At 37.3% G+C, this 25852-nt stretch overlaps 1 protein-coding gene across 1 annotated transcript in view; it reads left to right on the forward strand.

Moving 5' to 3' along the window:
- The first annotated feature begins 877 nt into the window (after window positions 1–877).
- Window positions 878–25852, forward strand: part of LOC124412407 (LIM domain only protein 3-like) — a 98266-nt gene continuing 73291 nt past the window's right edge. The window contains exon 1 of the mRNA XM_046892257.1: window positions 878–1047. The gene's annotated coding sequence lies outside the window, so the exon portion shown is untranslated. The remainder of the gene's footprint in view (window positions 1048–25852) is intronic.

The raw sequence follows: 25852 nt of genomic DNA on the forward strand, positions 1-25852 counted from the left end.
ATCTCTCTCTCTCTCTCTCTCTCTCTCTCCCATTCTTTCATCCCCCGGATCCGGATCAACATTTCGTATATAATTTGAGGAAACGACTGTGTCCCTCGATCTCATCTACCTATAATACGTATACCGAAAAGAAGTCCCAACAGGGAGCCGAAGAAATCATTCGTCCTTATTTATTCCCGGCTCTCCCGATCGGATCGAGTCCTCCTTCATCCCACCCCACCCCACCCGATCCCCTCCTCTCCCTCTCTCCTCCTCTCAGATCCTGGACCCGAACGGTAGTCGGCGGCGGGCCGCAGGTACCTTTACACACATACCTGTATGGACGGGACACATCCACCGACGATACGGCGTCGCGACGCCACCGAGAAGAGGGGTTGGGAGACGGCGACGATGGGGTGGGAAGGCGGCACGCGTATCAAGCCGCATTGCGCATGAGTAGGATTTTCCCCGTGCGTGACGTCACCAGCTCAGTGGCAGAGCAACGCGCGCGCGAGTCCATTCTCAGTTGGACCGCGGTGACGATCGGACACGGAGGCTGTCAGTGAGATAAAAGGTGCGAATTGGACCGACGCGACGAGGTACAGTGAGGTGCTCCTTCGTCTTATTTCCCCCCCCGCCCCCCGCGAGGAAGGGAGGATAGGATCGCCGATTTTCATCTGATATATCGAATACATCATATATATATATATATATACATATATGTATAGTAATATCAGTGCGAGTTCTGGATCGTTTGATAAGACAAGTGCGGGCTGTCGGGGCCGATTTATTATATAATTTACACACGCACGCACGTACGTAATCGTTGAGGAAACAGTGCGATCACCCAAAGGCCACGCGACTCTCGGTGTTGTTGTTGTTGTTGTTCTTGTTACTGTGTGGATGTTTCATTTTATCGTTTTTTAACATACAGTGGTGGTACGCGGCGCGGATGGTTCGGTGAACGTCGAGACGTTCGATTCGATCAGATGCTGCCTCTTCGAGCCGGACTATCCACTTCGGATTTTCATCCCCTTCTGCGTCTCGCTGCCGTTGTCTCTGATGCCGGTGAGTCGACAAGATATTTTTGATCAATTTCACCTGTTGACGGGTATTTCATTCTTTGGAAACACCGAAATTACCAAGCATTATTAAATGCCAGTGTTTTACTCTATAGGTGTTAGGCAAATTTAAGGTCACATCGTTTTGAGTAACTATACAATGGCAATGAATTTTGTTTGCTTCAATACGAAAAGCTCGTTGGAATCTTGTTATCGGTTTATTTTCTATCTTCGTTTAAAATATTCCATTAATTATTCCCATAGGGTGTCTTGGATTTTTTTTTGTCTATTCTAGATTCTTTTGTGATAATTAATACGCGTTTCTGCGACTAACTTTTTACACGTTATGAAAATCTCTCGAGGTTGAAGTAGGGTAACGTTATGGTAACGAACCATTGTAGAAAAATAAGTATTTTCTCAATTTCGCAATGATTTTTGAGGGACCAAGATTTGGAAATATGATTGTTAAATTCCAACATCGCGAAATAACGGTTTTTCCTCAACATTAATCGTTACGATAACGTTACTAATAACTTCAATATGATTAAAATCTTGAATACAGCCGTTAATTATACTGCTTTTAATTACGAACCGAGCCTTGATATTCGCAGGATTTGTCCTCAATTCGCGTATATCTCACTATTCTTGTACACGCGGTAGAGGGGATCAACGTTACAAGTTTTGGGGTGAGTTCGAGGGAAAACTGGGCCGGTTTCACGTCGACGTCGCCGCCGCCACAGAGACCGAATCGCTTATCTTTTCATCCGTCTTACTGTCTGCGGCGATATCTAATGAGTCCGACCGCCGTCAAGTAAGTCGGAAGTCAATCTTCGCGGCCGGAAGCCGCCACCCCCACCACCCCCGTCCAACTTTCCTCGCGGCGTCGCAGCCCCTTTCATATCGCCGCCGCTGATCCTTCCTTCTCGCTCGCACTCTTCGTGACGAGAAAGCAACCCCTAAATGAAATCCTGAAATTAAAGCCGTATATTAACCCCACGGCGTCTCCTAAATTAAAAAACAACATTTTACGGCGAAGGCCGGCCTATCCGCGAGAGTTGGGTGCGGGGCGCCCCTCTTTATACCACCACCCACCCCTACCATCTCTATATACACACAGGGTTATACCCGGTCTCGACCGCCATTCTATTGTCCGTAAATTGCGTTTTTAAATTCGCGGGCTGACGCGGGGCGCCGGGACGCCGGGCGTCGGGGAAGGCGCGTGGCCCGGTTAGCGTCTTTCCAAAATCTCCACCCACCCCTGACTCGAATGGCGTTTTCTCTACCCTATATACTCTACCCTCTGGCCTCTTATACACCGCGCGGTTCGCCACCGTGTAATGAATTCGTGGAAACGTGGCTTCCTGCGGTTTCTGGTGCACCGGTTATGAGCGGACTATTCGCTCGGGGAATCACCAAGGATGCCATTGTTTTCTATTTATCCTACTCTTTTTTATACGATGCTAATTTTTTTATTCTTTGTTTCGTTTTCTCACGGGGAAAATTTGCACTGAGAAAAAATGGAAGTACTTTTTACGCTTTTTGCTTTTAGTTAGGTATAGGTGTTCAGATTTCATTCCTAAAATCGAATATACCTATATCGATTTCGTATGTAACTAGAAATTTCGAGTTTCAAAATCGAGGAAAAAGTAACTATAAACCTGGTCTGTGAACCAAGAATAAAAAGAAAAAATATATTTTTAAATCTTACTACACTTGTATTTTTTCAAATTATCTTCACAAACCATCATTTACTCGTTATTTTTCAAGCTTAAAAGACAATACCTATTTGGATGGATTTCATTGTCAGCCAAATTCAAACAATCTGTATCGTATACCGACAATATTGAATTTTTAAAAAAATTTCCTTGTATTATATTTTTATTTGGTACATTCAAAAAATTGGCAAAAAATTTCAGTTAGCCAACATGAATTTATTGATTTTTTTAAAAAGTAAATTTATGAATTACTAATCAACAGTGTTTTCAAATCGAATCAGTAGATGCGTAAAAAACCGGTTTTACGAATAAAAATAAAGTATTTTTTCAAAATTGTTCAAAAATGATGTTCCTTCCTCAAAGTAGAACCAAAGCGCAGGTAATTATAGCTGTTAAAAAATATTTCCGATCGTTGAAAATTCACAACAGTTTGAGCTGACTTACCTGCAAGAAAACATTGGAAACGTAATTGAACAAAAGAGGCAAAAATGAGGCGCTTGTCAATGCAATCGACAGATCGAAAGACGTTGCAGTCGCTGCTTGCTATACGTAGGTATATCAGTTCCGGGCCGCCCTGATTTCACGCCCGTGATTGGCTGAGTTCACCAAGTGAAGTTGGTCGGTCGCGGGCCGCGGATGCACACGTGTAAAATTAGCAATCAACGCTCGCCGACGACGCGACGATGGAGATTCCGCGGTGCTTCACCGCCCAACGGACCGGTTAAAATTTGGCAGCCCTGAGCCTCCGACGCCGACCCTCGAGGAGGATCGAAAACCTCGGGCGAGCGTTAATTGCTCGCTTTTTACCACCGATGCCCCGCGACGAATCGTTGACGCACATCGCGTTAACACCGAGCGTCGTTTGTGCCTCGCCGCTCGTGAGCTCGAGGTGTACATTGCGGCCCTTATCATCACTTGGAGAAATTACATTTTGTGATACAGTTGGCGCGAAACTTGATTAAAATGAATTTCTCGCCGCAGGCACGCTTGCCGGAAATATTTCTTTTCATTCCATTTTTTATTTCAAACGAATATGCTTCAAGATTACGCAACGGATCGGGAATTATATATCAGGTGCCTTTTCAATATCTTGTTACAGTTTATTGGTGAACAAGTCAAGGTTCAAAAAGAATCTTTACTCTTGTTGTCTGTGACATGTGTAACATGATTTTCCAAAACTCTGATCTGTGGTAGACTGTTGTTTTTAATTCAAAAACTGTTTAAGCACTCTTTTAATTAAGTATTCAAAGAAATTTATCTGCCGATAAAAATTTGCGCCATCGAAGGAATTTTTAATAATCGCATCAACGACATTTTTTTCTCCTCAGTAAGAAATTCCCGGTCAGTGAAACGGTGAGACAAAACTCTCCTTATTCTATCCCACAATTCCGTGGGAAAAAATTTGTTTCATTCATCAACTTAGAGTTTAAGATTCAGTCAAAGTAGGAGGTGAAACGGTCGATCAGCTGTCGAAGCGCCGCCATATTTCGTCGCGACTGTGGCGCCGCGGCGCGAGTCGCGTCCGCCGATTCGCGCAGGATCCGCAAGGTTTGGAAACGCTCCGTGCGTTGGGAGCAAGGGCTGTATAATGGAAGTTGAAATTGGTCGGGCCTGTCCTGGCTGGGCAAGCGAGCGGGGTCGACGGGGGACGAGGGTGAAAGCGGGTGTGCCGTACGAGCAGCTATCGGCGTAAGGGGGAGGGGGAGGGGGAGGGTGGCGCATTCCATGCCGAAATTGCTTCGCACTGCAATCCGACCGAATACAAGGATCCGGTCTGAGGTTTAGGCTTTCGTCGTCAAAAAATACGTAGCCAAACCGTAGAGAGTGAGACGGAGAGAGAGAGAGAGAGAGAGAGAAGTAGTGCAGGATGAAGAGCGGGAGAAACGGAAGAAAGAGAAAGAGAGAGAGAGAAAGAGAGAGAGAGAGAGAGAGAAGCGTTGATTAAAACCGCCCTTCGAGCGAGCGAAGCCGGGCACATGTACACAGAGAGGTGAGCGGGTGTGTTCAGAAACAGTCGGCGAGAGTGGAGGTGGTAGGTGGTAGGTGGTAGGCGAGCCAAGGCGTTGCTTGCTTAATTACTAAAAGCTAATCAATTCCAGGGAAGTAAAGTTTAAATTGCAAACTGAAGTATAGCTCTCTTCCTATAACGTGTAGGTGGTGGGTGCAGGGCGAAGGAGGAGGGGAAGGGAGGGGGGGGGGTGGGTGGGAACACGAGCCACCTATTTCCACCCCGCAAAGCGATATTACTACTTACTACGTTCGACGGAATTACTTGTTATGTGCTTCCACTCCTCTCGCCGCCCCCTTCCGCCCTCCACCCTCCACCCTCGTCCCTCTTCCGCCGCAGCCCCTGTGGATCGCAACACCCTGACAAGTCGTTGAAAATCAAAACTGCGTGTAATCCAACCCCTGTTTATTTATATCAGGATCGAGGGTGGACGGACGGTGAGTTTGCGCAATTCTGATGACCGGTCTACGCTTCGCTTTTACAACACGGGTTTGAAAATTGAAATTTTTTGTTTTTGTTTTCGTTTTTTTTTTTTCACTCGGGGGAATACGAACGGAGGAAAAGTTTCACGTTACTCGATTCATTTTTCTATCTCTTAACGATTGATTACAAGTGATTTTAACGAATTTAATCTACATTAATTACGGCGAAATTGATATATGTATAAAGAATTATATATATATCATTGGTAATAAGAATAGAAATAATTGAATACATAATCAAATAATTGGTTTCCTGAAATGTTTAATTTATTTTACGGTTGTCAGATATGCATTGAAATTTTCTGAGTTTTGATTGCGAGGCGTGATGCTGTGTGTTTTAATATACGGATAGGTTGATTCCGTTTTTCTTTGAATGTATGTAGGTATTTCAGATTCGTGAGTCACGTGAATATTAAAAATTAACTTAAATCAAATTCAAATTACCTTCTTATCGCTGTTCTCATTGGATATGGGGATTGAATTTTATTCGTGAAAAACGTGCAAGAATTCGAGAAATTTAGTCGGATGTTTTTTTTAAACCACCCCTACGATGTCGTTATTGCTGAATTCAATTTTCGCATGCATGATTTTTTCCGCATTGATTCATTTAAAATTTGAACAGTTTCCTTTTTTATTTTTGACAGTCTTTCCGTAGTCATCACATGCAGGATCAGTTAACGTGATTATAGGAAAAAAGATCTCATTGGAAAGACGTAGAAAGGTAAAACAAATCGGAGAATGCCGGCTCGCTTAAAGCTCAAAGATTAATCGTTGCCGGGAAGGATGGCTACGGATCGGATCGTAGACTTGGTACGACTATGGATGTATACTATACATATATATATATTACATACGTGTACAGATGTTTGTACACAAATGTATGAGGTATAAGTCGTTACCATCTCTCTCTCTCTTTCTCTCTCTCTCCCTCCTTCTCGCTTTCTCCCTTATTCCTTTCAATATCGCTTATTTCTATTTTTCTCGTTGTCCCCGCGACGTCTGTCTCTCTTCGCCACACCACAGCACACCATTCTGCTCGGCATGGCAGCCCTGTCGCGAAAACTGTATCAACTCTCGACCGTTGGTAAAACAAGCAATAAAATCAATGTCGTTACTGCCAATTCAATCCGCAAGACACATTGCGCAATTCCACGAAGGTAGGTAGCTAGGTATACAATTTTACGCCAGAATGCCCCTATACCTACCGCTTTTATTTACTTCGTCAGATAAGGTCCTCCCTTATTCTCTGTATAAAATGTACAAATCCATATACACACACATATATATATATATATATATATATATAGACACAATACATTTTTACAACCACGCGTGTCTCTATGTACCGCACCATCTAATTACAGTCAATTTTCTTGTTGTTATATTTACAACATAAATGTGAACGATCCTTGTTCAATTCCGTAGTAGAACCGAACGTAGTACCCAACAACCATGATTACGTAGCGAGATTTGATTTACCAAATTTTCATTTAATTTTCTATCATTGGAAAACTGGCCAAAAAAAAGTCCACCCCCTCCCCCCCATTCATATGGTCAGACTTTGAGAAAACTGTACGCTTGAGTGCGCTTGCGTCAAGTTTCTCGCGCATGCGCAATCAGGCTGACCAACGTTATGCGGTCTAATTTAAGTTGCTGGGATTTCAAGGTTTAGGTGAGGCGTTGATAAGTTTATCAAGTATTTCTATTAAATAGAATAGAATGAAGGTGTGGCACGATTATGCGATCGCGATAAAATTGAATTTTATTAATATTACTATAATCGACAGACTTGTATACGTATATATCAATTGTTATTATTGATCGAAAAAGTTTTAGTCGGTGAAATTAGGATTCTGCGATGTTGAAAATTTGATTGATAAATTTGAATTACGGTAATGAAACATTAACTTTCAAATGTTATACTTATATATCTGTGGTATTATGAATAAAACACGACTCGTTGGATAAACGAATGTTACGTAGGTAGGTATATATAAGGTTATTTTCACGTGGGTGCCCTGAATTTCGGAGCTCTGGACAGACTTAATTTAATTCCAATCCAACACGCGATCTCGACTCCTATAATCCAATACGTCGAATTACCTTGTACCACAGTTAAGCCCCCTCCTCCCCCTCGCCCTACCGACCCCTGCCTTCGTCTTTCTAATTTTTTAATCAAATTATACGCCAACCTCTCTTCTTCTCTTCTTCTATTCCTCTTTCTCCGTCTCTTCGTGTAATTCATTTTTTTTTTTCTTTTAACTCTCCTATGCGGTGCAACGCCATTAGTTTATACTTGGCCGCCTGTATAGAACAAAAATAATGTATTTGGCCAGTACCGCGGGCGCAAGGTGGGCGGTGAGGGGTGGGGGAGGGGGCTGCGGGTTCACCCACTTAGAAGGATGGACTGTGCGAAATTGCGAAAACTAATTCCATTTCGTTGGCGTATAAGTCTTGGCTTCTCCGGAGGCAGTAAACCAATCACATTAGAGGCACCCCCTCCTCCCCCTTCCTCCCCCCCCCCTCCACGCCCTCCCCTCACCACCCCGCATCTCGGTCGCCAACATCTCCGCAACTTCTGTTATCCGCTTCTGCAACCCCCACTTTCTCCTTTTCCTTTTCCTTCTCGTTATTCTACTTCTTCTTTTTCTTCTTCTTCTTGTTCTTATCATTTTTCCACCCCGTTTTCATCCTCTTATGCTTCCTTTTTTTTTTAACCCCCTCCCCGATAACCACGTGCCCACCGATATCATGTTCTAGACGTTTTTCGTTTCTGATCGACGTGTGCAGTGCAGCTGCGGCGAGTTGATACCGCCTTATACGGGGGTGTCTTTGAGAAGGGAGGGGGAAATTTTTGTAACACGATCCTTCGACGGGGCTCTTATTGGTTGTAACGCTATACAACGGAGGACAATTTGAAAACGATTTCAGAAGATCGAGAGTATAAATTTACAGATTTGCAGTACATTTTATACCGATTTATGTGAACGAACTTATTTCAATTTGTGTGTAATAAAATTCTCTTCTAAGCTTTGTAATGTTGCTGAGATTTGGGTTGTTATTATAAAAACTCGAAGCAATTAGGGTGGAAATCTTTCGATACTTTGTTGTCGAAGTTTTACGAAAATATTTTGAGAGCATTGGGTCAGAATAGTTTCAGACAGATTTCATCTATTCGATAGAATTATCAATTCTTCTGGCTTTTTATTTTTTTTTTTCTCTCAAACTTTTGAAATCTGTTAGAAATCTTTCGAGAATTTATTACAGGATTTAAGCTTACATTGAGAAATACAAACATTTCAAATTAATTACGGTACTATCAATTTGCAAATAGGTATTTCATTTTTTATTCCTGATTAGAAAATGGAAATTATCAATACAAGTATATTAAATAAAAAAAGTCAAAATGAAGCTTTGCGGTATATCGTCGTTTCATGTTTCAAATACTCACGATTATCGCCATCGATATTTTTTCATCGTAGATCCACGAAACTACGAGATTCATTTTTGACGAATTAGTATTTGAAAGTTGTTTAACTCGCTAATTGTAAATTAAGAATACTTTTTAGATCTATAAAAGTTGCTTCTCGAGTAACGATCAAAGTGTCGAAAACTGGATAAGAAATTAATATTCTCGAATTCTCGGATGGGATTCGCTTATTAATAGTAACTTCGGGCAATATCAGTTACGATTCAACGGTGCAAGATTTAGTAATTAATTACATTGGATTCCCATCGGGATTGAATCCAGCAAATATAGTTTCATGCTGGAATGAATGTTAGTGGAGCCAACTTGGGTATTCACTGATATTTGCCTCTCGAAGCGCCGCGTGTAGAACCAATCGAATCTAATCGCATCGCCAAACTTTGATTATTATCATTGTACAATCATTTCGCTTAATTAATTATCATCTGTGTAACATTTTCAGTGTATGTAGAATAAAATTAAACGTATTGAAGTCCGCGACGATGATCGGTGAGCGACGTGTAACACGAAGCATTCGCGAAAAGATGCGAGAAATCGAATACAATGTATAGGGCATTCCTTACGAAATTGACAAAATTCTAACGGTATTTTTTTCACCGTATAATCAAAGTCCAAAATACGATTCGAAGTCTTTCAATCGTTTTAAAAAGCGAAAATTTATATAGTTCGTTATGAACTATTTTCAAAAGTACATATAACTAATCTTCTATTCTTTTTCTCACCGTCTTACTAGGTTAAAGAAATTCCAACTTGTGGAATGCCCCTTATGTATATACGCTTTGACACGCAGCTGTTGTTATATCTGCTGTTACTTATGTATGTATAAGCATGTTGATATGTAATTTTGTGTCAATTAACTTATTATAATTACATCGTTTCCATATTTAGCGATTCGATTACCTGCCAGGCAATTTCTCTCTGTCTTCTCATGCCCACGCAAGTGTCCACATTATACACACAGACACACACACATATATGTGTGCATAATGTATACAAACACACGTCTATACCTACGCTGCACCCTAGATTGCGTGATGATGTTAATTTTATTAACATAAAAAAATTAGGAAACGAAAAGGAAATGAAATTAAAATTCAAACAGGCTCAGGTGACATACGTGAATATATATCTGTAATATATTGTGAGGTGTTTTTTTTTTTTTTTTTTAAACCATGAAAATATCGTTCAAAATGTTGAAGAAGAAATTCTGTGAAAGTTTAAGGTCTTAATATTAATATTAAGAGGTGCCTCAACGCGATTTTTGATTTTTCATTTAAGTAGCAGGGGAAAGTTTTTTTGTTCAAATTTAGAATTTTATTGCGTTCGAACGAATGAACGAGTTCTGAAAATCGATAGATATTCTTGTAGGAAATTGAACGATCTACAAAATGGCTCTGATATGATTTTTCGCCAAGTCGGCTCGTTTAAAAGTTATTTAAGGTTAAAGTTTAACCTCAAATGGTCTTTGATTACTTCCACATTTTTTTTTATATTTCATTGCGAAACAATGGCTCAAAAATATAAAACATCATATTTTTCGTGAAGTTCGTCGAGTGTTGTTTGGTAAAACATTGAAATTCTTACGAAATACTAATAATCGTAAAGAAAATCGATTTTCCTTTTCGAAACATCAAAACTTTTCACGAAATATTCATAATCGTAAGGAAAATCGATCTTCTTTACAATTATCAGTATTTCTTAAAAATTTTGATGTCTCGCCAAAAAACACTTGATGAACGTCACGAAATATCTGATGTCTTATGTGTTTGAGCCATTATTTCGAATACCATTTGAGGTTGAACTTAAACCTTAAATAACTTTCAAACGAGTCAATTTGGCGAAAAATCACATCAGACCTTTTTTGTAGATCGTTCAATTTCCTACAAGAATATCTATCGATTTTTACAACTCGTTTATTCGTTAGAACGCAAGGCAATTCCAAATAAAAAACAAAAATGAAAAAAAAACATTTTTTTTCGCCCACCGTAATATACACATATATTTACAACTTTTTCATAAATAATATATTTCATTCGCTTCTGTATCAGGAGCCAAGGAATTATTCATATACTGTACATACTTATCAATACGGTTGGTAAATCGTTGTAAAAATTTATCGGCTTAACGAAAAAGAAGATGAAGAAGAAGAATGAATAAATAAATGAACAAACGAGCTGCCAATAAATATAAGAAAAAAATAACGAAAAAGGAAAAGAAGCTTCTCCGTATCTCAACACGTTACAACTACTATTTCCTTCTGTAGGTTTGTGTAATGCCGCAACGTTCTAGTCATCTGCATAATATATATATATATATATGCAATGTACAATTATATGCATAGATGTGCACGTGACTGTGTATATCCCGAATGGAATTAAACCGCGTAATGAGAGACACCCTCGTTCACTCACCGCAGCATAAATGCATCGGTGTGTGTGTTTCGACATTGCGTGGATGTGAAAACTCTTGCAGGTGTTTTATATTATATTCTTTTCTTCCATTTACAATATGTTTTTTTTTTTTCGTTTTTTATGTTTCGTAACAAGATTCTCTATTTTTCGAATTCCACTCTTATGAAAAAGGTAACGAAAATGACATCCAAAAATGCGGTCAGATTGTAACTCTGAAAATCGGTAGAACTTTAAAGTCTGACTTTTAAGGGGTAAGAATATTTGAATTTAATGGACAGAAGAGGATTTCGATTCTCAGTTATATTTCTACATTCGTTTTGGAATTTCTATACAATTCTTTAAACTCATCATGTCTGGGAACAAATGAAATTCTGCTCGTTGAATAGGCTCGATAAGTGACTTTATTCGAATATATTAGGTCGTAAGTCTGTCTAAATCGATTGCTCATTGACGGGTTAATAGAGAAATGGAAGAGAAATTCGTAGCCCATTTCGTTGACACCTTGTAAAAGTTTTTATTTTTATTTTTTTTTTCCATTTTCGGCAGGGTTTGAAAATGCTGAGATATTCGAATATCATATCCAGTGTCCATATGTTCCAGGACTGAGATAAAATTTGACAGTATTTGATGATCAAGGAAACCAAATTCATCGATTCGTGGATCCTTATTTAAGCCTGAAGGATCTCACATCCGATTTTTCCCGTTTTCGTTTGGCTGCGCGAGAGAACTCAGAAGCAAACAAACTGACCCTTCGTTTATGAAACACACGAAATTGAAAATTCTACGACTCGAATTTATTTTACTCGAGTTTGCAAGGTTTCATTTCATCTCGAGCTTGCAAATAGACAGAGATGTGAAAAAAATCGACATTAAAAATTACGGTTTCGTTATGTTTCGTCGCATTTTCTCGACACTGGACATGACATGACGTGACGATGAAAGAAAAAAAGAACGTGAAGACAAAGAAAAAGATGAAGAAGAGCGGGGAAAAAAGGAACCAGTAAAGGTGGAGGGGGAGTGGGGGTGGGGGTGGGGGTGCGAAACAAAACAAAACAGAAGAAAAATTGAGAAAAAGGTGAAAAAGAAAGTTGGTAATTATAAAATTAGTAAAAATAATTTATCGTTTAATCTTGCATCTCCTCCCACTACATTCTCTCCTTCTACCCCCTCTTCTCTTCTTATTATCCACCCCCTGCCTGCCCCCACGTCCGCTGCCGTGATAGCCGACTGTCTTATTCTGCCTCTGGTGAGAGCCTTTCCGCCGAGCAATGATATACCCTATAATAAAAATTTTATAATTACTTTTTACTTCTATTAGGGAAATTTTAATTAAACCTAAGAATTTCTTAACGAGAAAACCAGTGCCGTGTTCCGCTCTTTCAACGGGAGACGCGGGAAGAAAGAAGGAATGAAAGAGAGAAAATAAAGGGAAAAAAAATGGAAAACGGATATATACGAGATGAAGAGAACGGGAATCCAACTGATGAAACAGCACTTAAGTCATGGCGTTTTAAGTTTATGGTATTACATATATACCTACTGTTGTAGAATTGACGCCTTGTATAAATACTTACTTGCAGTTTATGCTCTCTTTGTCAGCTAAACCAATTTGGCATCTATATATATATTAGGGTGGCGCAAAAAAAACCTACTATTTTTTTTTTTTTTAGTCTCATGCGACAGAATGTTAGTTTTTCATGTTTTAAGAGCCGACTCCGAAGGACAGCTCAGAAAAAAAAATTTAAGAGGTCGCGCCAAATTTTTTCAAATGTCAAAAATCGTCAAAAAATTAAATTAAAAAAATTATATTTTCAGTATTGTGTTTGATTTTTAATTCATCTCGTGGTGTATTGTTATCGATTTTTTCTTACTAAATTGAAGAAAAAAAATTGATGAAATTTTAATATGAATATTAAAAGGTCGCTCGAAAAGATCTAAGGAAATGCACTAAAAAATTGAAAAAAAATTATGAGTGACCTTTCAAAATTCAAATATTGAGGTGAAACTTTCGGAAACTTATTTTTTTTTTGTCTATAAAATTACACTGTAACAAGAAAAAAAAAAAAAAAAAAAAAAAAATCGACTTTTGACGATTTCAGACGTCTTAAAAAATGTGGAGCGACCTCTTAAAAATTTTTTTTCGAACTGTCCTTTGGAGTGGGCTCTTAAAACATCAAAAACTAACATTTTGTTACAAGAGACTGAAGAAAAAAAAAACAGTCGGTTTTTTTGCGCCACCCTAATATATGTATAATTTAATACATTTTTTCACGTGATAACGATTTCGGAGATGCCTTTTTGTCTTTCGGAATGTCCTTTTTTTCTACATCTATCATGATCTATGGTTGTGTATTTATATTTGAATAAAAATTCATGGTTTCACGTTTTTGTGAAACTTTCAATGCAATATTTACGAGGTTAACGGTAGTAACGTTAACCCGACGAAACGTCGCCCAAGAAATCACAGTTTCGCAAGTTTAAGAGTGAAATTCAGGAAATCGAGTTTATCGAAAATCTCAGTATTTTCGGTAATCCAGCCAACCCTTGAGTTTCCAAACAGCAATTTTTTTCCTAAATCGAATCGTTTAATTTATAACAATCATTTTTCTATCTATTTTATTAAATATTGAGCGAAAAAATTATCCGAGCGGTGCTTTCAACAGCTGATTACGAGTAGATAGACATTTTTTGCAAAGAGCGGACAAAAAATTCTTACAGTGACAAATTTGATACGTTCGTTGCTTTCGAAACGAGTAAAATATAAGGATGAATCTTAAACATTTGCTTTATCATCTGTTCTTTAATTTTTCTACTTCATTATACGCCTGCATTATTAATAAGAAAAATAGCGTCGTTGTAATTATTGAAAAGAACCAGAGTTAACTTCGACTTTTCAGAGTTCAAGTCTTTTTAATGTATATTCAACATATATGTTAGTATACACGCTCGTGTTCATGTATTTATCACGTTCCTATATACATATCTTGCGGATATAATGTCTATAACCGATATTGTTTGGTTTCGGGCAGCACGCAGCGATATTAGAACGATCAGAGAGCCCCCGTACCGAGAAAATTATATTTGATTCTAATCTAGCAAATGGGACGGCAGTACAGTCTATTTATTTACACTTGACTTGACTCGCCGCTGCTGTTGCTTGGGCGGTGGTAAAAGATTTGTCGGGGCGAGGGAGGAAAAAAATTTATCCAAAGGGTAAAAAAGAAAAAAAAAAAAAAAAAATTCCTTCGGTTAACATTCATTTTCAACTCCGTTCGGAGGTGCAAAAATTGCGATACGAATAACGAAACGAAACGAAAAGCTGGAAAATAAATAAATAAATAAATAAATAAAAAACGAAAAGTGTTGAGAAAATTTTGGAAAATGGTCGAATAAACATAAAAAAAAAAAAAAAAAAAAAAAAATTGACTGGAGAAATTACACCGTCAGGAGGAAAATTTTCGGCGTTGAGAGCGGGTAATATTTTTCGCAAGGATCTTTCCCGCGCGGACAATAGATTTCCTAAATCGGGAACAAGTTGGTCGGGCATTTATAGACACACACCAGTCGGGGCTCGACGAAGTGGCTATTTTCCACCGACTGCTCTCCGATTAAAAATCCAATTTCGTAGAAATAAAATGCCATTTTACCAAAACTTTGCCCCTCCTCCTCCTCCTCCTCCTCCTCGTTCTCCTTCTCCTTCTCCTTCTCCTTCTCCTTCTCCTCCGATCTACCGGGGCAATTTAGACTCGGCCATTTTAGGACCAAGGAATGTTCTCAGAGAGAACTAATTTATTTAGCAGCTCTCAATCGGTCAATAAATTTGCGAATCGCTTTCTCGCCCAGCTCTCACGCGCATCTTGATACTTTTTCCATTTACTGAAATTGATATTACTTTCACCGAGGCGACGGCTATCTCGATATATCTATACCTGTGTGTATATACGTATATATATATATATAATATACACAAACACACACACACGCACATGTACAACATATGTATATATATATATATATATATATATATATATTCACCTGATAACCGACCTGCCACTCTGAGCTACATCCTTGTATCTATCTACTTATCTGTCTATCTATCTATTTATAAAAAAAACGTGGAAAAACTTGTTTTTTAATACAAACATTATTTTCACCAATTGTTGATTAAATTTTTTTTACTAGTGCAGATTATTTTGCTGACGAGAATAAGTGATTTGATGCGAGATTTTATTTTTATAAGGTAAAATTTATTGAATTTTTGGGTTGATTTTTAACGGGCGATATTTTTGGCTGACCGAAATTCAACCGTTTTTGGGCGATTGGTCACTTGGCAGTCATGTTGCTTATTTTATGATTAGATCGAGCATTTATCAAATAATATATACGCAAGCTACGGTCAGAATGTTTTTAAAAATAAGGTACAAATAATGAACAAGACTCAGGACATCGATTTTTTATTTCGAAATTACTTCAAAGTTTGATTTCCTTTAACGATGGCTTGTTTTTTGTTTAAAAAACTATTCTTACCGAATTTAGTCTGCTATTCATTGATCAAATGATCCATATTATTATCAGTGCAATCAGTTAAATAAATGATAAAAAATTAAATTTGTGCAAAGGATTTTACCTTAGAATTTTTTATGCATTCGAATCGAATATTAAAATCATACGAAGAGAGAATAACTTAAGAGATTTTCAGATAAATATAACCCTTCCGAGATCAAAATGATCCTATGGCGAATTCGCCACAAATTCTATGTAAAAAACATGAAAAATAATTTGATTTGATCCAAAACAAGTAATGAAATATCGTTAAAATCGTCAATACATTTGTTTTTCTACCAAAAATTCATCCTCATTCACTCAAATCAATAATCTTTTTACATCACGCAGTATTTCCATATTTTTTTTCGTAAACATCTGTGTCTAGAGAGTTGTTCATTAAATTTTCAACCCAAAACATTAAAAATTCAGTAAGTTGTAATTTTTTTTTTTTCAGCAGAATTATCAGTTTCCCGATGTTTCGTTACTTTAAGATTTTTCTTGCGTATTCAAAGTTTCTCTTTCCTAAAAAAGATAACTAATTCACCTTGAAATATCATAGTTAAGTATCCCAGAATTTTTTTTTTCAAGTTATTCGAATCAATATCTCCGTTTCTACGCAATAATTTTTTATCAGGGGTCTCCAGCGACCCCAATGTGAAGGGGTGATAATTATCCGGGTATTTAGGCGAAGATTCTAAAAAATGACTGAGACGGTGGTCGATAAGTTACTGGAATCAACCTCCGAAGGCAATATTTCTTCGTCTTTCTAGTTTTCCGTGATATAGTTTCTAGTTTCGGTAGTTATAGGAAATTAAATTCTGCTCACCGCGTTGTCAAGCCTTGAATTAATTCAGTTCACTTTCCAGGATATTAGAAATCTAATTCACTTGGCGGATTACGCCTCCTTCTCCTTCTCCTTCTCCTTTTCCTTTCTGCGTACCTTCGTGTGTAATCTAATGGATAGCGTCAACCAACGCGAGCAAAATCCTTGCGTGCATGGCTTTTAATATCACGTTTCTACTCGCGAAAGCTGATAAAGCGTAGCGTAATTTCCGAGATTCAGTATTGCCTCACAGTTCTCACACACCATAGTAATTGACACTCGAAAGAAGAACTGGATAAAACAAAAATGTTGAAAACCCCAAGTAAGAAAAAAGGGAAATTCATTCATCAGGATTTTACATAGGTATATAAAATTTGACAGAATTACTAAACAAAAGTTTGTTGTTGTTATTAAAATTTTCAATCATAATAAAATTTTGTTTGTTTAAAAAATAAATTTTCTATTACGTAGGTATATAATTGGCAAAATATTTACAAAAATAATGTTCAATTTTTTTAGTTCGTCAATTAATGTTATATAAATATATATATATATAATATGTGTGGAATATCTATCAGCATCGAATGTGGTGTTTGAAATCAGGAATGAAATATTGAAGAAATAGGAATAATACAGTTGCAAAAAATGTAACAAAAAAAAAAAAAAAAAAAAAAAAAAAACGGATCAGGATAATTTTTCTGTGAGAGAATTATTGAGACGCCGACGAGGCACTTTTCCGAGACGTTGGTGAATCGAGCCTTTGGAAAGTGGCCATGCACCGCCAGAACGGAGGATGATTGAATTATGGAGCGGTCACGAGGTGCGCCATTCGTCGGTAGCTTTTGTCCAGATTTTCGAACCTAATTTCCCGCGGTTTGGCCCGCCACCTTCGTTCACGATGGATTAACTTCTGGCAGCGCAGCAGACGCCGCTGATAGAGAGATAGAGAGAGAGAGAAAGAGAGAGAGAGAGAGAGAGAGAGGCTCTCTATCCCATAATTCGCGTTCTCGGATAGCTGGAGGATGAGGAGAAGGTGGAGGAGGTGGAGGAGGAAGACTGAAATCCCACCGAGGCAGGTTCTCAACACAAATTCATTTCAAAGATAATTAATTAAATGGCCAATTAGAGAGATTATAATATGCCCTTTGCAAATCGCGCAGTATACGTGTGTGTGTGTGTGTTTACTACATACAAAACCGTCGGCGTATTCTTTGTCGTCTTTTCTTCTGCACACACTCACAAAGCCGCCGTCCTCCTCTTATTCTTCCCTCAAATATTATAATATTCACTTTTTGCTTTTCCAGCTATATCTGTATATAAGCTGCATCGGCGGTTATATCCTGAAAATTTTTTATTTATACCTATAGCGTTTAATTAGGAATTATATCTGTACTTTTATGTATCGGGCATGTCGCGCCGATTTAGTGAAACGTTGCCGATGACATTATTTCATTTTATTAAGAATGCTTCTTGCGTTAGTGAGACTCGTGAAAAGCAATCAAAAAAAGTTTTAATTTCTTTCAATCACTCGTCTTTACCATATCGATTTTCCTATCTCCTAAACACCCAAATTGATTCTTATGAATCAAGAGAAAAAAACATTCAGTTTTTTAAACAATACATTTTCACACAAGATTCGGAATGGAAAAATGTTTGTTCCTATTTTTTTTTCAATCCGTTTTTCTCTATTTTGACGCCTTTTCTCAAAATGTACTCAAGATTTCTGTTTGAAACTTCTTTTTTCAACAGATTTTCAACAGGCATGAAAACAGAAAAAAAAACGATTTCAAAAATAAAAAAAAATGATTTAAAAAAATAGAAGCCAACTCCGAAACCAGCGTGAAAATTCTTTGTCACGAAAGTTTTGGAAGGCTTTCAGGTGTCGTAATAGCACAGGAAAAATTCTTGATGAAGTGAAAAAATTTCATGGTCAAGCGTCTACTGAGTTGGCGTGGAATGCCTCATACTTTCTTACGATTAACCGAATCGCTGGCTCGCATATTATACACGCGCACACGATGCGAACGTCTCTGTGTTTGTACAGATTGTTTGCGAATTTAGGACAAAGAGATACGAAGCTTTCCTCGCGTAGGTACTTTCAGAGAATAATAGGTTCGTCTAAATCTGAAATGAATCTCTTCGGTTGAATATATGTAGGTATAACCTCTTGGTACATATGCACAAATGTTATTGAAAGTCTTTTGTATAATTTTAATTTTAATGCATAATTATTTTCTCAAGTAATTCATGATACCTTAAAATTTTATTAGGGTAAAAAGTATTTTCAAAATTCTGAAGACAATTCAGGCTTTTATCGAACTAATTTGCGTTACAATTTTGCATCAGAACCTGAGCATGCTCAGCAAGAATGGCGTCAAGAATGATTGCAAAATAAGAAAAAATGATAACTTTCATCTCTGACGTGATTACATGTATTTATTTTATTTATAAAGTGTGATTTTTATCATGCAACGTATCTACATCGTCTTAAGGGAACACGTCCGAGTAAGAGAAAAGATGGTTAGAAAAGAAGGCGAGTTTCGAGAATTTTTTTTATCTAAAAAATTATTTATTCGATTCCATCCGTTTTTTTTTTATTACAAAGTTTATATTGAACTTGAAATATAATTAATTGAGCCATTCGCTGCGTAGGGATTTTTTTTTTTATCAACGAAACGGCGAACGTTTCGACTTTAACGTTCGTTTTCCGGCCTAAATTCAACACCTTTTTTAAACCATGGAAAAATAAATAATTGAATTTAAAAAACTTATACGCAGCGAACGAGCCAAAATGTACAAAAACATTGTGTCCAAATTTGGTAAAAATTGGTCGTGTCGTTTTCGAGATATCCTAGGCAAGGACTCGGAAACGTAGTTTCAAGATAATCGAGTCTAAAGTTCAGCGAATCAGCCACAACTTCTGCAATTCTTCGGATTTCATCATGCAATTTACACACAATATTCTTAATACTTGAAACTTTTAGAAACGTGAATAAAAAGAAAATCGACCTGTAAAATATTCTACTCGGATGTGCTTCTTTGATTGCTGTCCAAGAGATACCAATTCAAGATATTACATCGTGATGTGCGTTTTAAAGAACAGAAAAGCGAGCGCGTAGTATTAATTTCGTTGTTAATCAACACGCGAAACGGTGAGATTTATTATAATTGAAAATTTGCCGCTTCTGAGACAATCTGTGCTCATACATTATACCATGCATGTATAATATGTTATTTCATACATACGTATTGTATATGTGTACCCTCACATGTTATAAGCGTGCGTCATATATATATATATATATATATATGGATGTGCGATTTTAATCCGCTCAAGAATGAGAGCTGCTGTTGTAATTATTATTTTAGAAACCGGCAAGCTTTTGTGCGGATTAATTTCGAGAGAGTAAATTAGTTCCGAACTTGGCTGGTACGGTTATATTGCATCACGTTCCGCAGCTAATAGTTTATTACGTAAAATCAGGGGTGTAGGTGTGTAGAGGTTGGTTCACCTACGCCAACTAATGTTCAACTATTTATCACGACGCACACATACAAATGTCGATATAATTCTGTATTATTATGTCCATTAATAAATAAATCATACCTGATATTATTGGAACTTCGTGGTGCATCTTGATTTTGATAATGACTTTTTGGTTTTTTACAATTTTGTTTTTCAATTTCTAGCTTGATATCATTTATTCATAATTACAATCTTCGTTCGAGAGGTTTAATAAATTTTAGCCCAACGATGGTGACAAGTATTATCCACAAAAAAAAAAAAAAAAAGAAAAAGAAAATCGACGAATAATTAATAAATTCGTCAGTCAAGTTGTTATAGTAGAAAATGAGAAACTGTGTCAATTATTGCTGCAATTGCGACAATCTTGAATATTCAAGAAGCTGATGTACCAGAAACGGGATGCGAGAGTTAGTCCATAGTAGAAAAAAAAGAAGAAGATGAAAAATAAAACACCGTCGGAAGAAATCTTTTTCACTTGTGGAAAAGACGTGAGCAGGTTCTGCATGTCTGAAGAAATAATTGACACAAAGCGAAAAAGCTTTACGATTAGGTTATATTATATTGTAGGGTGATTTGGAACTCCGTTACGCTGGATTCATATTTATTATGAGATTCAGGCCTGATCGGTGACCGCGAGTCACGATTTTTATTTTATTTCTGTGTGTAGCAATGAATTGTCACTCGTTTATTACACGCTTTTGGAACGGAACAAATCGATTTCTTCAAAGCAAAGGCGTTCTCCAATGTCTCTCTGAATTATTGTATCGTTCATTTTACAATTCTTTGGCAGCTGCAACAGAGTGGAATAAAAGTTGCTGCAATCAGTTGATCCGACCGGGTCAGGAAATTCTAAACAATCAATGTCTCCTTACTTTGAGAAGGGCAAAACTCATTTCTCACCTTGTGAAAACAGATTTGTTTTATCGATTGGTTCGAATCTTAATTATAAATGATGAGGGAGCGAGAAATTTCATCGATTTCATCATCGCCATTGTTTCTATCTGGTTTTTAATTTTTTTTTTTGTCAGGTATGTGTGTGGGTAGGGTGGTTAAGAAGAAGGTATTTTTTCGCTCTTACCCCCTCGATTTTAGTGTTTGATCGATAAAAGATCCTCCCAAAAGATGACTTCTCTAGTTCGAGGCCAACAGGTCATTCTTTTATTATTCATTTTCTATTTATTTAACATACGACAAATTTCACTGTTCGTCAAAAGTTAAAATACTCGCAAACTATCCAATATTTTTTAAATTCATGTATAGATCTTTGAAGCTGATTCTTCACGCTGTGTCCAAAACTGTTACGTATTGCTTAGCTATCATGATTGCAACACAGATTAAAGAACATTTCAGGGAGTAATTGGAGAAAAACATAACTTTTCAAATCACCCCAATGTTTATGAAATTGAGTAGTCGAACCTCTCGCTAATAAATAATTAAGTAAAAGCAGAAAATCCGGAAGTGGAGAATAATTGAAAATAGAACACGAGGCACGCACTTCGTAAAAGGAAAACGTGTGCCAGTCTTGCGATCGAATCGCGTTCCGGACTTGGACTGCACTCCAATATATACATCTATTCCTGTTACATCGATAACTAGTTAGTCGTGGATTGGATTTTGCGAAAGTCCTTTGCTGATCCAAACTCAATTTTCAGGATCTCATTCGGAAAACATAACTTACTTCCGATATTTACGAGTTCCATTAGGAAGCTGTCAGCCAGTGATCCTGTTGCGTTGTGCTGTGGCGCTCGATACGCTCGGCGTCGAAGGAAAACGTCTCCGTCCTCCACCCTACACCCACCTTCCACCCCTCCACCCCCCTCCTTCCACCAGCATCCGCACCACACCGAGGCGTTACATCCTCGTCGACGGATTTATCAACGACCATCGACTCTGGGGGGTTTAGTTGGTTACAATTCCTCCTCCACTTTGCTAACCGGCAACAATATTATCCGTCTGTGTTTTCGATGACTGTTGGTAAGCCTGACGGGCACCCTAACCTAAGCGATCTCGTCGATTATTCGATAGCTGTAAGTTCTGGAAACTACGTGCTGGTCTTCGAGAAGTCGATTTTTTTTTTTTAGGTGGAATGAAAATTACGATTTACTTAGTCAAACGAGAATTCATGGCGGAAGTTGCAATATCCGATTGCAAGTGGAATTTATACCGCATATGCAATATTATGGATCGTGTTAGTTTGTGAAAACGTTTTTGTTTTAATCGCATATTTTTATTTGTAAGCTGATTTTTTTTTTTTTTTTTTTCTCGAATATTGATGAAAACGATTGTTTTTTTTTTATTTAGAAAAATCGCTACGGTAAACGTAAGCGATAATTCATTGTCGCCTGCAATATCTGTAGATTGTTGTATATTGGTGAAAAAAAAAAAAAAAAAATTTCATTCTCACTAGGACGGAATTCATTGATCGTGATTTCTCGATTCTATACGAAATGATTTGTGTAATGTAATAGTAATGATTAAGCACTTTGAATTGATCAGAGCTTTATCAATTTCATCAAACTGTTTTTAATGCTTTAGAAATGTATTAGGAGTTTATTATATTTTTTTATTCTTACTTTTTATCAATTCTATAATAAAACTAAATCATTTCTTATAATCAATGCATGAGACACGTACGACACAAAAAGATTTTAGAAATATTTTCTCATCGCACGTGTTTTTTTCGGAAAATTTCAAAACTCTCTCGACACTTGGATGAGAGAGTTTATTCTGCATTTTATTGACTAACGAGTGAGAAATATCAAATCTGCGATTAGACGTAAGACACGAATCTAATATCACGAGCTATGATATACCCGGAATATAAATGCAGTAGCTGGCGCTGCAGCGGCGTGGCGAACGGATAAACTATAAATGCGCCCGTACCAACGTCACGGGCATATCAATTTTTCCGCATTCTCGACCGGAGTCTCCTGGATGTGAAATTGTTTTCGGGTCGTCGCCGGTTTTCCTTATTCAATTTTCTGGGAACCCGGCGCCTTTCCGTATGCCTCGAACCCTCCTCCCCTCCCCTCGTCTCGGACGGAACCCGAAAACCCATGGAAAACTCACTTGAAACTGTCAGGGGGCTAACCTGCCGATGATTTACGACGGAACCCGTGACAGCGAGAAAGATTCGCGACATGCACGCCGATCACGGCGTCGCTACGTATTATATACGCGATTCTCTCTCTCTCTTTCTCTCGACAAACGATTATGAGAGTCATAAAGCGTTTCTTCGCTTAATTTTCCATCGTTCACTCCCCTCCTGAAAATGGTTTTTACGATTTTTAGAGAATTTTTAGGGAAATTGGGACATTTCTTACAATTCGGTATGAAAAAAAAATTGGAAATTTATATTTTTTCAGTAAAAAATCTACAAGCTGCGGTACTATTTTCAGAGTGAATTAACAATTCTTAAAAACAAAAATCTATGCATATTAGGGTGGTGCAGAAAAAACCGACTATTTTTTTTTAATTTTTTTTTTGGAGTCTCGTGTGACAAAATGTTAGTTTTTGATGTTTTAAGAGCCCACTCCAAAGGACAGCTAAAAAAAAAAAATTTAACAGGTCGCTCCACATTTTAAAAAATGTCAAAAATCGTCAAAAAATTGGATTAAAAAAATTATATTTTCAGTATTTTGTTTGATTTTTAATTCATGTCGTGGTGTATTGTTATCGATTCTTTCTTACTAAATTAAAGAAAAAAAATGTATGAAATTTTGATATGAATATTAAAAGGTCGCTCGAAAAGATCTAAAGAAATTCACCAAAAAATTGAAAAAAAATTATGAGCGACGTTTCAAAATTCAAATTTTGAACTGAAACTTTCGGAAACTTATTTTTTTATTGTCTATAAAATTATACCGTAACGAGAAAAAAAAATCGATTTTTGTTCGAACTGTCCTTTGGAGTGGGCTCTTAAAACATCAAAAACTAACGTTTTGTCACCTGAGACTCAAAAGAAAAAAATATTCGTTTTTTTTTGCGCCACCCTAATGCATATACAATAATTTTTTAAGAAAGAATACGAAATATTCCAATTTCTGTAAAAGTTCCTAGTAGTAGAAATTTTTTTTATCAACAGGGTCACCCATAATTAAATCTTAGAAACGCATGTTGGTCAACGTTCCAACATGGCGTCGGGTCGTGTCATCAGCTGATTCGTTTTATAGGTTAATTCCTAACAAAACTCCATAGATGGAAAATACGAATCTACGCAAGTCTTATTTTCGTAAGATCATATTCTCCGGTTTTGCGTTACCTACATTTAAATATAGTTACCTATACGCTTGAGAAAATATCTTTCATCATTTCTCCGCATATTTGAAGGTCGCTGTTACCGTAACCTTAACCTTAACCTTAACCTAAACCTTTTCCCCGCGTTGTTTCAGAATCTCCCCACCTCATCCCCACCCCATCCTATTTCATCCCAACCCCCTACCCACCCAAACACAGCACCTTGCTATTATATAAACAATATTTGAAAGCTGTGCACGCGTTGAACGTTAATTTCACCGACACCTGGAGCCTCCCTAGCCGTGGTCCGCGCTTGGCGAGGAGGAACTCGACATTCTCAATGCACCGCATTCATCTCGCGTCCTAGTCTAACCACCCCTCGCAATATTTTTCAATCAACTTTATTCGAGAGATGGAACATATCATCGTCTTTTATACATATTGCTAAATTCAATACATATGTACACGTATGTAGAGTACATACAGCAATAACAATATCAACAACAACAACAACGACGTGGGGGGGGGGGGGGGGGGGGGGAGCAATCAACGAAAGAAAGAAAAAAAAAAGAAAAAAGAAACGAATGAAAGAGTAAAGAAAAGAAAAAATATTGGAAATATGAAATGAAACTCCGTGTACACGAACGAAGAAAGGAAATAGGGGGAAATAAACTCGTGCACACATTATTTGTTTGGTTTTTGTTTTACGTTTTTTTTCCCCCCTTCTTTCTTTTTTTTTTATACTGTACGTACGTATGTATTGTACGTATAAGATATCGATATGTTGGTACACACTGTGAAATAAAACGGAGCGAGGGCTGCCAGACTCTATATACGAAAAGCCGATTTGCTGGAAAGATTTAAAACGAAATCGATGTTTATTTGTTTTCGCGGTTCTCCGGCCTACCCCTCCGTGAAATGGATCTCGCGCCCTCTGCCGGGGCTTCTTCTTCTTCTTCTTCTTCTTCTTCTTCTTCTTTTTCTTCTTCTTCTTTCTCGCGGCTCGCCCGATACCGCTTACCTTTTCTTATATTATACCAGGCGACGCAAGGGCGTGGAAATACCTCTATCATTCCTTCAGGAGAAAACCAATCTATAATGCGACTCGAATACACGATGAAAATTTAAAAGGAAAAAAGGTAAAACAAATTTGAAATGGAAACAATTACCCTCAACATTTTTAGGGAGCAAGTTGCTGGGAACATGTTTTTGTCTACTTATATATTATAATTTTGATGCAAAATTGATATTATAGTTTGAAAAACCAACGCACAACCTTTTTTATAGTCTCGTTTCGAATTTATCAATAAATCGTATCATCGTGTCGCTTACAAATAAATCGTTTATTTTTCTTTTGACGTAAAACGATGTTGAGAGATCAGAAAATGGAAGAGTCGCAATGTCAAATCTTAAAACGCGAAATGAAAATGCAAAAATTAAAGAATCATTCGAGAACTCTTTCGTTGCAACGATACATTTCTACAAATTTTTTTTTTTTTTTTTTTTCTTGTTTCTCATCTGAATTTGAATTTTCAATTTTTCCGTCACTCCTGCATCAACGGTATAAAGAAAAAAGAAA

Source organism: Diprion similis, chromosome 11 (genome assembly GCF_021155765.1).
Source record: "Diprion similis isolate iyDipSimi1 chromosome 11, iyDipSimi1.1, whole genome shotgun sequence".
NCBI lineage: Eukaryota > Metazoa > Arthropoda > Insecta > Hymenoptera > Diprionidae > Diprion > Diprion similis.